Raw genomic sequence first — 10,372 nt, 5'->3', positions numbered from 1 at the left:
CCTACCATCAGCTCTTACCAACTAAAACTGAGAATCAACTAGCCAGGCCAGGGTTTTGCAGTCTTCTCTGATCCAACGGATATGGTCACGAGCCCATTTCACACAGTGTTACTTGTCTGGTAGCACTGAGGATTCTACACAAACGCCGCTGCTCTCGGTCGTTAAGTGAAGGCCGTCCACCACTGCGTTATCCGTGGTTAGAACTTACAGCTGAAATTTGGTATCTCAGCACACTCGTTCCTCTGTGGATCTGGAAATATTGAATTGCCTAACGATTTCCGGAATGGAATGTCCCTTGCGTCCAGCTCCATCTACCATTCCGCATTCAAAGTCTGTCAATTCCCGTCGTGCGGCCATAATCACTATGGAAATTTTTTCACACGAATCACCCGACCGAGCGAGGTGGCGCAGTGGGTAGCACACTGGACTCGCATTCGGGAGGACGACAGTTCAATCCCGCGTCCGACCATCCTGATTTACGTTTTTCGTGATTTCCCTAAATCGCTCCAGGCAAATGCCTGGGCACGACAGACTTCCTTCCCCGTTCTCTTCTACTCCGACGAGACCGATGACCTCGCTGTCTGGTCTCCTCCCCCACAATATCCCCGCAACGAATCACCCGAGTACAAATGAAAATTCCGCCATTGCATTTCCCTTTTATCCCTTGTGTTCGTGATACTACCGCCATCTGTATATGTACATATCGCAGTAGCATGACTTTTGTCACATCACAGTATTGCTCCCTCCTGCGTATATAGCATAAACGTAAAAGTAGATGGATTAGCACTGACACAGAGACTTATTAACAGTCGTTCTTCCAGCATTCACAACTGAATCAGGAAAGGGAGGAAATGGTGATGGTACATAACGTACCCTCCGCCATGTGTCACAAGATGGGTTGCGGAACGGTCCTGTAGATGCGTGTGTAGTGGCCACAAGAAGTCATGGGTATGTAGTGGTGGTGATCATTGTTTATTGAAGCCTATGCGGTACATTTCACCAGGGGCAACGCCGGTCAACTGCTGTTTGTGTATGAGAAATCGGTTGGAAACTATCCTCATGTCAGCACGTTGTAGGTGTCGCCACCGGCGCCAGCCTTGTGTGAATGCTCTGAAAAGCTAATCATTTGCATATCACAGCATCTGCCAGAAATGGTTTCCTGACACCCCACATACGAATAGATGACGGTCGGGCTTAGCAGCAGGCCGTCGCTGGCCCCATATGGCTGTGCGGAGCGGCCCGACACCTGTTCGAATGGCTCTGAGCGCTATGGGACTTAACTTCTGAGGTCATCAATCCCCGAGAACTTAGAACTACTTAAACCTAACTAACCTAAGGACATCATATACATCCATGCCCGAGGCAGGATTCGAACCTGCGACCGTAGCGATCCCGCGGTTCCAGACTGTAGCGCCTAGAACCGCTCGGCCACTCCGGCTTGCGACACCTGTTCATCAAACACCTGTTGTCGTGTGCAGCGGTTTACGCGCATGGAAACATTCAACATGCGATAAGAAGGGTAACGCTAGGCACTGTTGTTCTCGGAAACCCGAATCCTTGAGTAATCAGCAATTCAGTCGTGACGTTGAACCCTTTGATTAGAGCAGACCAGCTCAAACGCGTGAAGTGCAATCCACCAGCAAGTAATTTCAATCATAGTACAGTTACGTGATCAACTCAGTGCCCACTGGCAAAGTAATACCTGGATCGTCCGAGGATGCAGGAAGCTGGAGTGCGAGGTTTTTCCTGTGGAACACAATAGCAAGGCGAGAGCTGTTGGCCGTCTGCGCGCATTGTGGGTCGCGCTTTGCGGCCGCCTCGTGGTCCCTGACCTCCAGCAGGAGGAAGGGGGGGGGGGGGGGGGGGACTGCCAGCCGCCAGTAGGCAGGTGCTGCATTGTCCGCCGTGCGCCCTGTCTGCTCACTGCCACCGGCGGGGTCGATTTCGCACTCAGATAAGTGGGACGTGCGAGGCGACAGGTTCGCTGTGGCTGCGTTCCAGCGGAGAACGTAAACCTTACTCAACGAAGAATAATAATACCGCCTCTAGTGAATAATAATAGCGCCTCTAGTGTTTTCAGCGTACATAAACGATTTGACAAGTATTACCTGATAAAGGACGATTCACACTTGACAGAACAGAGCGTGACGTCACGTCAAAACATTCCACGATGCGTTTAAAATGATAGCATTCACATACGCCGTCAACGGAACGGAACGGGACGAGACGGCACCGTCTAGGTTTCTCGGGAAGATAGTTTCTACGTCGACCTTTCTGGGAGCATCTGAGTTGTCATCCGCAAAAATTGGAAGTTCGCCCCTCTCGCTTATGTTGTAGGAGTGGATTTTGTGCTTTTGCGTCTTTTGATTCTTCATTTTATTTGATTTGATTTTTTTTATTTATTTACGTTCGCTTCGTTTCATGGCAAATTGCAATTGTTTCTTGACGATCTCTTTGATATTTTTTGCACGGAGAGTTCCTCTGTGTGAGGAGCCAAATATCTGCAAGTGACAACCGGTTTAGGTTTAACAGTAACGGAATAGAGCTGACGCCTTCGCTAAACGTAAGTAAGAACGTAAACTGAGCAGGGAGTTTTAGCTACACAACTGACCATTAAAATTGCTGCACCACGAAGATGACGTGCTACAGACGCGAAATTTAACCGAGAGGAACAAGATGCTGTGATATGCAAATGATTGGCTTTTCAGAGCATTCACACAAGGCTGGCGTCGGTGGCGACACCTACAACGTGCTGACATGAGGATAGTTTCCAACCGATTTCTCATACACAAACATCAGTTGACCGGCGTTGCCCCTGGTGAAACATTGTTGTGATGCCTCGTGTAAGGAGGAGAAATGCGTACCATAACGTTTCCGACTTTGATAAAGGTCGGATTGTAGCCTATCGCGATTGCGGTTTATCGTATCGCGAGACTGCTGCTCGCGTTGGTCGATATCCATTGACTGTTAGCAGAATATGGAATCGGTGGGTTCAGGAGGGTAATACGGAACGCCATGCTGGATCCCAACGGCCTCGTATCACTAGCAGTCGAGATGACAGGTATCTTATCCGCATGGCTGTAACGGATCGTGCAGCCACATCTCGATCCCTGAGTCAACAGATGGGGACGTTTGCAAGACAACAACCATCTCCACGAACAGTCGACGTCGTTTGCAGCAGCATGGACTATCAGCTCGGAGACCATGGCTGCGGTTACCCTTGACGGTGTATCACAGACAGGAACGCCTGCGATGGCGTACTCAACGACGAACGTGGGTGCACGAATGGCAAAACATTTTTTCGGATGAATCCAGGTTCTGTTTACAGCATCATGATGGTCGCATCCGTGTTTGGCGACATCGCGATGCATGCAGATTGGAAGCGTGTATTCGTCATCGTCATACTGGCGTATCACCCGGCGTGTTGGTATGGGTGCCATTGGTTACACGTCTCGGTCACCTCTTGTTCACATTGACGGCACTTTGAACAGTGGACGTTAATTTCAGATTTCTCACCAATTCTACATCTACATCTCCATCCATACTCCGCAAGCCACATGACGGTGTGTGGCGGAGGGTACCTTGAGTACCTCTATCGGTTCTCCCTTCTATTCCAGTCTCGTATTGTTCGTGGAACGAAGGATTGTCGGTACGCCTCTGTGTGGGCTCTAATCTCTCTGATTTTATCCTCATGGTCTCTTCGCGAGATATACGTAGGAGGGAGCAATATACTGCTTGACTCTTCGGTGAAGGTATGTTCTCGAAACTTTGACAAAAGCCCGTACCGAGCTACTGAGCGTCTCTCCTTCAGAGTCTTCCACTGGAGTTTATCTATCATCTCCGTAACGCTTTCGCGATTACTAAATGATCCTGTAACGAAGCGCGCTGCTCTCCGTTGGATCTTCTCTATATCTTCTATCAACCCTATCTGGTACGGATCCCACACTGCTGAGCAGTATTCAGGCAGTGGGCGAACAAGCGTACTGTAACCTACTTCCTTTGTTTTCGGATTAAATTTCCTTAGGATTCTTCCAATGAATCTCAGTCTGGCATCTGCTTTACCGACGATCAACATTATATGATCATTCCATTTTAAATCACTCCTAATGCGTACTCCCAGATAATTTATAGTATTAACTGCTTCCAGTTGCTGACCTGCTATTTTGTAGCTAAATGATAAAGGATCTATCTTTCTGTGTATTCGCAGCACATTACACTTGTCTACATTGAGATTCAATTGCCATTCCCTGCACCATGCGTCAATTCGCTGCAGATCCTCGTGCATTTCAGTACAATTTTCCGTTGTTACAACATCCCGATATACCACAATATCATCCGCAAAAAGCCTCAGTAAACTTCCGATGTCATCCACAAGGTCATATATGTATATTGTGAATAGCAACGGTCCTACGACACTCCCCTGCGGCACACCTGAAATCACTCTTACTTCGGAAGACTTCTCTCCATTGAGAATGACATGCTGCGTCCTGTTATCTAGGAACTCCTCAATTGAAATTGAAAACGTCTGGTCAATGGTGGCCGAGCAACTGGCTTGTCACAATACGCCAGTCACTACTCTTGGTGAACTGCGGTATTGTGTTGAAGCTGCATGGGCAGCTGTACCTGTACATGCATCCTAGCTCTGTTTGACTCAATGCCCAGGCGTATATAGGCCGTTATTACGGTCAGAGGTGTTTGTTCTGGGTACTGGTTTCTCAGGATCTATGCACCCAAATTGCGTGAAAATGTAATCACGTGTCAGTTCTAGTATAATATATTTGTCCAGTGAATATCCGTTTATCATCTGCATTTCTTCTTGGTGTATCAATTTTAATGGCCAGTAGTGTAAATAATTTTCATTAACTGAAAAAGTTAGCTGTGTTGAAGAAAAATATTCCATTTTTTCATGACATTATTTACTACGTGGAAAAAGAACATAACGCACAGGGTAAACAGGCTCTCTGTATTCCCTTATAAATATTGTTTGAATGTACGTACCGGATAATTATAATTGAAGTGCAGCTACTCACAGTGGTTCAGTGCTGGCTGTAATTACCGTATGACAATGAAAATTTGTTCATTGATATTCTAACGCTTTAACGTGGAACCAATTATCGCTGGAAGAAAGGTAGTTCCAGTGTTGGCCACCAGGTACAAATCTGGCGCTGTGAATTCAAGAAAGAAGCGTAGAAATGTTTCAGTATTTAATAAATTAGGAACGAGAGGTGGGCAGAAAAGGTCATACAACTGAGAAACGCATAACATTTATTTTATCGTTAAGCGCCGCGTACACCGTATGACCATCGGAGACGTCGACGAGATGGTGCATTCGTAAGACGACGTGATCAACAGTTGCTGTCTAGTTGCCTTCAGATCAGGTACAGACTGAACGTGTCCGCGGTAAACGCTTTCTTTTAGACAACTCCAGAGCCAAAGGCACATGGATCCAGATCAGGTGGTCTTGCAGACCATGCATCTGGAAAACATTCGTTTAAGGTTGCATTAGCCAGTTCTTTCACAGGGCGAGTGACGTGAGGTATTGCCCCATCCTACACGAAACAGTGGCTTACAAGTGCGCTTATCCAAAGCAGGAATCGCATGCTGTGCAACGTCTGGATAACGTGCAGACGTCACCATACACCTGACAGGCTCTCTTTGTGTATTCTCTTGGAAGAAGAACGGACCGAGAATACAGGACTTGTGAATTCAAACCATACAGTCACGTAAGGCAAGTGCAATGGCTCTTCGTGTACAAAAATGGCTCTGAGCACTAACTTCTGAGGTCATCAGTCCCCTAGAACTTAGAACTACTTAAACCTAACTAAGCTAAGGACATCACACACATCCATGCCCGAGGCAGGATTCGAACCTACAATCTGGAACCGCGCGACCGCTACGGTCGCAGGTTCGAATCCTGCCTCGGGCATGGATGTGTGTGATGTCCTTAGCTTAGTTAGGTTTAAGTAGTTCTAAGTTCTAAGTTCTAGGGGACTGATGACCTCAGATGTTAAGTTCCATAGTGCTCAGAGCCATTTGAACCATAGTGGAATGACTGCGTGCCATGCGTAGCGTCGACATAGCTATTGCCACAGGTACAGAAGTCACTTATCGGTTCTCTGCAGAAAGAACAGAATAGGAACATACCGTATAATTCTCGCACTTAAGCTGCTCCTGAGCATTCGCTGGCGGTATTTGAAGGATTTGCCGCAAAAGGACAATTTTGGAGTGACATTTATTGTCTTGTGACGAATAAAAAGATCTTTCGTTCAGTCCAAGAAAGATCTGAGGCCGTTAGTTGTCTTGTTATTCAGAAATTGAGATTTCTGTCACATTAGTTTACCGCAACAAAGAGGAGGCTCCTGGAGTTACGTCACTGCTGCGTCAAACGACTGATGTGGTTTGTTTACAGGGACTTCAGGGATCTGCCGAGTGTTTTCATCCGGTGTCTCGCGTTTTTTTCCATACACATAATACTGTATATTGATGAAAGAATAATAAGTGATTCGGGAGGAAAAGTCTTGTCTCTAGATCTAGCGACTTACATGAGTTCCCTGACAGGCAAGATAGTGTAAAACAGGAATCTCATTTCCTTTCGGAAAACGTTTTAAAATCAGGTGAATGTAAAGTAAGCGGATCATTGATGATAAGGTGTTGTAAAGTCGGAAGGATAAGTTATGCCAAGTTTCTAGCCTATCTTATGCGTAAGTACCAATGTTTCAGTAAACTTAGCGATCGTGAAAAAATGTGTCTTCTGTTTTCTTTCACTAAAGTATTTGAAAGCGATCATAATATGTATTTATTAGTGGGTTCACGGACAAGAAAGAAGAATCAGCAAGGGTTCAGGACCTCCTCGAGTGTTTATTCTGTTCGCCTTGACTATAAAAATAAGAACAAGAGTGTAAAAAAGGCAATTCATCACTTTACGGCGCAAAATATTATGAATGTAGATATGGCATATGTTTCCCATAATTAGACCGAAAGATGTATAAAACAATTGAGTTTTAAAATGGTTTTCATGGTTTATCGAAAACTGGAGTTGCCTCAATTTTGCAGTTATTAATTCATTTGTTGAATTATCTTTCCCGGTGATGTCTGTCTTGCGTCTCTGTGGATTGACCGTCTGTTGTTTCAGCCGCGGATGACGATGGCGACAGTTTCTTCGTCCATCTAAACATCTAAGCGCTCCAGCAGTTGTCAGAGTTTTCTTTTTTTTTTTTTTTTTCCTGTGCCGTGCCGCTTTTCACCAGTCTTCCGACATCACAGCAGCAAGAGCATTGCTTTTTTTCCGATAACGAGAAGCTTGGCATATTACGACTTCGCATCTTATTCCATAATTCTAGATTGGCGCTACTAAGTTTATATCTGCTGATCTCAAAACTAACTTGTAGCTGTGAGGCAGAGTAATCTAAAGCAAAATAATTACGGTAATAGACCAGGAAAGTCGCTCCCACTCTTTCCTTGCCTCAGTATCCAAACAGGCCGTGCCTCTTATGTCCACAAGGCGTGTGCGTAGCTTTTCGCGTCAGCTGCTGGCTTGTGTAAACACAAAACTGTGGAGGCTTTCGTATTTGCTTGTTGACATATTGTTTGTTTCTTTCGTATCTGGGTCTTCAACCTGCGTTTGTCTTACGATTTTGTGACATTTCGGCAGTACGATTGCCTGGCATTGTTAATACATACATCTTCATCCAGTGCTGGTGGCGGACTGGAGTCGACCTCGTGGCATCAGACTGTATGTACCTGTCGTGCAAGGTCTCAGGGCTTTCTCCTGCACATAACTGCTGTGTTTCTCCCATTGCTACCTTCAGCGGTCGTTCGCTGCAGCAAGGGAATCCAGGAACCTTTCACCTTGACGCGTTCCTCTTTCTTGTCAAAGCTATTGTCATGTTTGCGGATTTCTCGGGAGTGGCTCTTGTCTACAGTAAGAACTTCCGTGTCGGAGAATTTTATCATGTGGTCGAGCTCACACAGCGTGTAGTTCGCCACGGCTGATTTCGCCACCTGCCCCAGTCTGCAGTGCTGCTTATGTTCTGTGACACTGGTTTAGATGGATCTCCAGACATTCCAACATAGTTCGCCCTCATGTATAAGATATGCGCCATATTCCCAGCATTGCAAGTGGAACCCTTTCGTCTTCTGTTGATCTGAGACACTGTTTGATCTTCTTGGTCGTTTTGTAAGCAGTCTTCACACGGTTCTTGTGCAATATACGGCAAGCCTATGCGTTACCCTGGGTGTGTACGGCAGAAAAGCTGACCTCAAAAGGCGTACCTGTTGTTCTGCAGACCTTCTATTCACCTGATCCAAGTTATTATGTGATTATTCTTTTCTCAAAATTGAAAAATGTCTTAAAATGACGTCATTCTAGGACTCTGGAGAAGATTCAGAAGGTCGTGATCGACATGTTGAAGGCTGCTACCAAGAGCCGGCCGGAGTGGCTGAGCGGTTCTAGGCGCTTCAGTCTGGAACCGCGCGACCGCTACGGTCGCAGGTTCGAATCCTGCCTCGGGCATGGGTGTGTGTGATGTCATTAGGTTAGTTAGGTTTAAGTAGTTCTAAGTTCTAGGGGACTGATGACCTCAGATGTTAAGTCCCATAGTGCTCAGAGCCATTTTTTGCTACCAAGACTGAGAACAACTACTCCACCGGTGTGTAGCTGCCGAAGAGAACTACTTTGAAGGGGACAATACTGTTGCTTGCAAAAAACAAAAACTTTGGTAGATAAAAAATCAGTCTCGTTGCTTTTTTGACACATTTCTTAATTAATCTGCGATCCCGAAATGGACTCCAGTCCGCCACCGGCAATGCAGAGTGAAGCTTCGACAATGCCAGCACTCGTGCTGGCGAAGCGTCAGACAAATTGTCAAACAAACGCCGGGCGGAGAACCCGAAACAAGCAAACAGGCAATATGTCAGCTTGTACAAAATCTACTAGGTTTTAGAAAATATCATGCTGTAAAACGAACCGACGTTCCGGCCACTTTTGCAAGCGTCTTTGTTCTGTATTGGCCGGATGAGGATTTGAACCGCCGCCTTCCTAAATACTAGTTACCGCTGCGCCACGTAGCCATATGGGAGACCACGGACCTGCAAACGCACCCTTCGTCACACACCACGCGAGTACAGCCCCGTACCCTTGAGACGGGAAGGACAGCGCGTTATTGGCTAGGAGAGCCGCGCATCAGCACTGGGGTGTGCAGCAGACAGGAGAGAGTTGCATTCCGGCGCTCTCGTGCAGGCACGCTCGCACGCACGCGCGCGCGCGCACTGCGGCTTGCCGGATGACTGGGCACCGACAGACGGAGGTGTCGGAGCGGAGGAGAAGGCCGCGGCGGTGGGCGGCCTCTGTCTGCGCTGTTGCCAGATCACCCGCCCGGCCTGTTCCCGTCATTCACCTCCCACCCCACCCCACCCCACCCCGCCCCATACCGTGATACCCACAGCTGCACTGGTCTCTCTGCCTATCAGCTATCTCGATCTTCCTCGACGTGGCTACACACACGTCTGCATGCTTGACAACCACACATGCGCGGGCTTGTTTACCCTAGCAAGCTTGATTTTGTGTAGAATAGATTTGCGCAACCATCAAGACCATACGAGCAGCTTCATGTTTGAAACTTCCTGACAGATTAAAACTGTGTTCCGGACCGAGACTCGAACTCGGGACCTTTGCCTTACGGGGGCAAGTGCTCTGCCAACTGAGCTACCCAAGCACGACTCACGCCCCGTCCTCACAGCCTTACTTCTGCCAGTGAGGACGGGGCGTGAGTCGTACTTGGGTAGCTCAGTTGGTAGAGCACTTGCCCGCGTAAGGCAAGTACCCGAGTTCGAGTCTCGGTCCGGAAGACAGTTTTAATCTGCCAGGATGTTTCATATCAGCACACACTCCGCTGAAGAGTGAAAATTTCATTCTAGCTTGATGTTTGATCGAGTTTCGATTATGCATGCTTGTGCAAAAGTTTCATGCGTGTGCATGCTTGAACATGTGTTGCAGTGGTATGGAGGCTTCTGCAAGCATTCGTCGGTTACCTGATGTAATTTCTATTTGGGCTTGTTAAATTACGTTCTCCATACTTTGTACTGTGATGTACAACAAATCAAGGAATACAGTATCGCATGGAGAAAAAAAGAAAAACAAGAATAATGCGAGGCAGTTTCCGAACTATGTCTACTGCGAATAGTTAATACGGGGATAAGGTTTTCGTTTCTCTATACACTCGTACTTCACATATCGTCTTGTGCTTTTTTTGTAACACAAAAATGTTGCCGAGCTCAATTTCTGGTAAACAAACTGACGCCTGAGCCCTGCTGAACGCGAGTAATTTGTGCATGCTTGTGCAAACAGTTAGTATAGAGCAGAAAACATATGCCA

At 46.8% G+C, this 10,372-nt stretch overlaps 1 non-coding gene across 1 annotated transcript; it reads right to left on the bottom strand.

The window, feature by feature from the left end:
• Positions 1-9,638: 9,638 nt before the first annotated feature.
• Positions 9,639-9,713, bottom strand: Trnat-cgu. The gene has a single exon. It is a non-coding gene; the product is annotated as a tRNA-Thr (tRNA).
• Between the last annotated feature and the right edge of the window lie 659 nt (positions 9,714-10,372).

Source organism: Schistocerca americana, chromosome 2 (assembly GCF_021461395.2).
Source record: "Schistocerca americana isolate TAMUIC-IGC-003095 chromosome 2, iqSchAmer2.1, whole genome shotgun sequence".
NCBI lineage: Eukaryota > Metazoa > Arthropoda > Insecta > Orthoptera > Acrididae > Schistocerca > Schistocerca americana.
The sequence above is the reverse complement of the archived record's forward strand: the minus strand, read 5'-3'. Positions and strand labels throughout refer to the sequence as shown.